Genomic DNA, 5,331 nt, shown 5'->3' with positions numbered 1-5,331 from the left:
AATTTCCACTGATTGCTGCACGCTATAAATCGTTTCTATGTTGCTGGTTTGAAATTAAGCAGGAGAGTTTACTCTGTGTCATAACACCAGCATTGGATCGTCTCATTGGTTCAATGTTGACAAAACAATAAATTCTAACTTGATTGGGTTTTAGTATCTTGGGGCATAATTTAAACTGTTTGGTTAAATTTGAAATGTTGTCAAAACAGGAACTAAAACTCAGGTATCCCTTTCACAGCCAGTACACTGTAGGACTGCCTGTTAGTCATATACACAGGTGCTTGTAAACTCTCAGTTCAGAATAGCAGTCACTCTCTCTTAAAGGTGTAGTACTCACCTTTAACTTCATAACACCTCCTCCTTAATCCCATTATGATAAAATACATACGTCATTAATCTAAGTTATACTTTTCATATTAAATTCTGCACTCTTATGTAACATTGGAATCTGTCCAATTTTATAAACACTTACTTTAAATCCATGATAACGCATCTGCTATCACATTTTTACAACCTGCAACATGTACAGTTTGTAAATTAAGTCTGTAACGTAAGATTCTAATGAAATAGTCTCATATTTTTGTCTTTAAATCTTTCCAAGAATGTAAGAGGATTGTGGTCTGTGTGCACAACCATCTCTGACACATCGTTTGTCACAGGAACATTAAAATGTTGTAAGGCCAGTAGCAAACTCAATAATTATTTTTCGATGGTAGAGTATTTTCTCTGGTGGGTGTTGAAAAGAAGGCAATTGGTCATTTCATTTCCATCATCATCATCTTGTAACAATACAGCTTGACTCCTATATCACTAGCATCAATTGCAACTTTGAAGGGTTTCAAAAAATTTGATGTAGCTGAAACTAGTACGGTGGCTAATACTACTTTTAAATTCTCAAATGCCTCCTAACATTGTTCTCTCCAATAAAATTTTGTGTTCTTCTTTAGTAAATCTGTTAGTCCTGCTGAAGTTTGGAACAAACTTCCGATAGAATCCATTCAGTCCTCAAAATCGAAGCACCTGTTTCTTTGAGGATGGTTGTGGAAATTCCTAGATGGCCTTCATCTTTGCATTCCTTGTGTTATTGACTCGACTAGACCACTCAAAACATTTTAAGCAAGTAGTCCCAGACCATAACTTTGTAATTTATTTCAGAAAATTACTCAGATTAAGTGAGCTAGGTTAAATACTAGATTTTAAAACAGACAAAAAATTTATTCACAAAATTGCACACTGAAACATAAAGAACCCCTACAGAACACAACCTATCCAACTAGACTTAATTATGCTGTTCCAAATATACACAACAGTCCCAATAAGCAAACACCCTTTAAAAAACAATATAAATGGAACATATGCTTATAGGTTTAAGGTGAAGGGCAGAAAGAAAGAGAGAGAGAGGTAGAGAGAGTTTCCACACAGCTCCTTGACCATTCCTCTTTCATTACACGGGTCACTTCTAAAACATGACCATTTTGGCCTGAAGTCTCATCTAATTACATATAAACAAAAGGCCTCTCAAAATCCTTTTTATCTTTGTACCAAACCAGACTAATCAGAGTGCAGCCCAATTTATTGCCCCTCTGAAAAAAATCAAGGATAGAGTCTCCTTGAGCTAAAAAAAAGGGACTAGCTTTGTGACACTTTGGGATCAACATTCCATGTCTTCTCGAATTCTGTTTTCTTTAAGTTAATTACCAGCTTTACTGCTTGTAATCATTCAAAGAACTCTGCCAACTGTACTATATGATCTTTCCATGACTCACTAAAGATCACTATATCATCCAGATAACCTGCACAATTTGTTAATCCGGCTACAACTCTGTTCATGCTCCTTTGGATTGTGGCTGGTGCATTCTTCATTCCAAAGGGCATCGCTTTGAATAGATATATCCCCTTTTGGGTTACAAATGCAAAAACCTATTTCACTTTCTCTGATAAAGGTACCTGCCAATAACCGTACAGTGAATCATACGTTGTGACTTAAGTGGCTTGTCCAACTTTATACATTCCCCCAGTCTTGGTATTGGATATGAGTCTGATTTTGTTACGGTGTTCACCTTCTGATCGTCCACACAAAATCGTGAGTTATGTCAGGTTTGGGAACTAACACGATTGGTGAACTCCACTCACTCTGACTGGTTCGATGGTATCTTCGTTGAGCATTACATCCACTTCCTTCTGGGCCTGTGTGGCTTTGAGAGGATTAAGCCTGTAGGGGTGTTTTATCAGAACAGCATTCCCTACTTCCATCTCATGCACAATAGTATTAGTCCTCCCCATCTTATTCCTGCATATGTCCTCATACTGCTGCAACAAACCTTCCAACTCAGTTCTTTGCTCCTGAGAGAGATAACTCATTAACCTATCCCACTCCTCAAGGACTGCCTCATTACTTAATGTATTTTGAGACACATTAAACTCCACGATATCTGAACTGATTTTTAACTCTGCAAGGCAGTACCTAATAACTGTTTCTCCAATTCCCTCTTTTAATTATAATAAGGTTTCAACATAGTACATTTCAGCACAGCACAGGCCTATGGCCTCGATACTGCACCGACCTACGCAATTAATCTGATGCCCATCTAACCGACGCTGTTCCATTACTATCCATGTGTATGTCCAATGCCAATTTCAATGCCCTTAAAGTCAGCAAGTCTACTACTGTTGCAGGCAGGCCATTCCATGCCCCTACTACTCTCTGAGTAAAGAACCTACCCCGATAATCTATCCATCTGAGGAAACCAGCTCTCATTGTCCACCCTATCTAACCCTCTGATTATCTTGTACATCTCGACTAAGTCACCTCTCAATCTTCTTCTCTCCAATGAAAACAGTCTCAGTTCCCTCAGCCTTTCCTCATAAGACCTTACTTTCATATCAGGCAACATCCTAGTAAATCTCCTCTGAACCCTTTCCAAAGCGTCCACATCCTTCCTATAATGCGGTGACTGGAACTGCATGTGGCCTTACCAGTGTCTTGTACAGCTGAAGCATGACCTCGTGGCTCTGAAATTCAATCCCCCTACCAATAAATGCCAGCACACCATATGCCTTCTTAACAATCCTATCAACCCGGGTGGCAACTTTCAGAGATTTATGCACCTGGACACCGAGATCTCTCTGTTCATCGACACTGCCAAGAATTTTACCATTAGCGCTGTATTCTGCATTCCTGTTACTTCTTCCGAAGTGAACTACCTCACACTTTTCCACATTAAACTCCATTTGCCACTTCTCAGCCCAGCTCTGCATCTTATCAATGTCCCTCTGTAACCAAACATCCTTCGGCAATATCCACAACTCTGCCTACCTTGGTGTAATCTGCAAATTTACTAACCCATTCTTCTACGCCCACCTCCAGATCATTTATAAAAATGACAAACAGCAGTGGCTCCAAAACAGATCCTTGCAGCATACCACTGGTAACTGAGCTCCAGGATGAATATTTCCCATTAACCACCGCCTCTGTTTTCTTTCAGCTCGCCGATTTCTGATCTGAACAGCTAAATTACCTTCAATCCCAAACTCCTTAATTTGTGCAATAGCCGACCGTGTGGAAATCCATGTACAACACATCAACCGCCTTACCTTCATCCACCTGTTTTGTCACCTTCTCGAAGAACTCAATAAAGTTAGTAAGGCACAACCTACCCTTCACAAAGCCGTGTTGACTATCCTAATCAAATTATTCCTTTCCAGATGATTATAATTCCTATCTCTTATAACTTTTTCCAACATCTTACCCACAACAAGGCTCACTGGGATATAATTACCAGGGTTGTCCCAACTCCCCTTCTTAAACATTTATTATCCTCCAGTCTTCTGGCACTACTCCTGTCGACAATGATGACATAAAGATCAAAGCCAAAGGCTCTGCAATCTCTTCCCGGGCTTCCCAGAGAATCTGAGGATAAATTCCATCCGGGCCCGGGGTCTTACCAATTTTCAGATCTTCCAAAATTGCTAAACCTCCTCTTTGTCAACCTCAATCCCATCTAATCTTGTGGCCTATGTCTCTTATTCTCACTGACATTGCCTTTTACCAATGTGAATACTGACAAAAAGTATTCAGAAAGCGCTTCCCCTATGTTCTCAGATCCTATCTGCCAACAACTTCTCATGTCCCCTCCTGGCTGTTCTTAGCTCTCTCTTTAGATCTTTTCTGGCTAACTTATAACTCTCAAGCCCACTAACTGAGCCTCCACGCCTCATCCTCACATAAGCCTTTCTCTTCCTCTTGACAAGTGCTCCAACTCCTTTAGTAAACCATAGCTCCCTCTCTCGACAACTACCTCCCTGCTTGATAGGTATATACTTACCAAGGACTTACAGTAGCTGTTCCTTGAATAAGCTCCTCACTTCAAGAGTTTCCATCCCCTGCAGTTTCCTTCCCCATCCTATGCATCCTAAATCTTGCCTAATTGCATCATAATTGCCTTTCCCCTTATACCTCTTTCCCTGTGGTATATACCTATCCCCGCTCATTGCTATTGTAAACATAACCACATTATGGTCACTATTTCCAAAGGGCTCACTCTACCTCCAAATCTGACACCTGGCCGGGTTTATTCCCCAGTACCAAATCCAATATGGCATCGCCCCTTGTTGGCCTGTCTACATACTGTGTCAGAAAACCCTCCTGCACACATTGAACAAAAACGGACCCATCTAAACTACTTGATTTATAGTATTCCCAGTCAATATTGGGGAAGTTAAAGTTGCCCATAACAACTACCCTGCTACTCTCGCTCCTATCAAGAATTATCTTTGCTATCCTTTCTTCTACATACCTGGAAGAATCAGAGGCCTATAGAAAACTCCCAACAGGGTGACCTCTCTTTTTCTGTTTCTAATCTCAGCCCAAACTACCTCAGTGGATGAGTCCTCAAACGATATCTCAGCTGCTGTAATACTAACCTTGATTAACAATACCACATCCCCATCTCTTTTATCATCTTCTCTGTTCTTTATGAAACATCTAAATCCCGGAATCTGTAACAACCATTCCTGCCCTCCTCTAGCCATGTCTCTGACATGACCACAACATTAAAATCCCAGGTACCAACCCATGCTGCAAGTTCACCACCTTATTCTGGATGCTCTTGGCATTGAAGTACACACATTTCAAACCAATATCTTAATTGCTACTGACCTCTTGCGACCTTGTAAACCTATCCCTGACCTCACTACCCTCAACTTCCTGTACACTGGATCTACAATTCAGGTTCCCATCCCCCTGCTGTATTCTTGACATATTCACATGATATACTTGATACAGCTTTTTTTCTATCCGGCATGTTTTCCAGATAGTTTAGCTGACTCAAC

Source organism: Chiloscyllium punctatum, chromosome 5, assembly GCF_047496795.1.
Source record: "Chiloscyllium punctatum isolate Juve2018m chromosome 5, sChiPun1.3, whole genome shotgun sequence".
Classification (NCBI taxonomy): domain Eukaryota; kingdom Metazoa; phylum Chordata; class Chondrichthyes; order Orectolobiformes; family Hemiscylliidae; genus Chiloscyllium; species Chiloscyllium punctatum.
The sequence above is the reverse complement of the archived record's forward strand: the minus strand, read 5'-3'. Positions refer to the sequence as shown.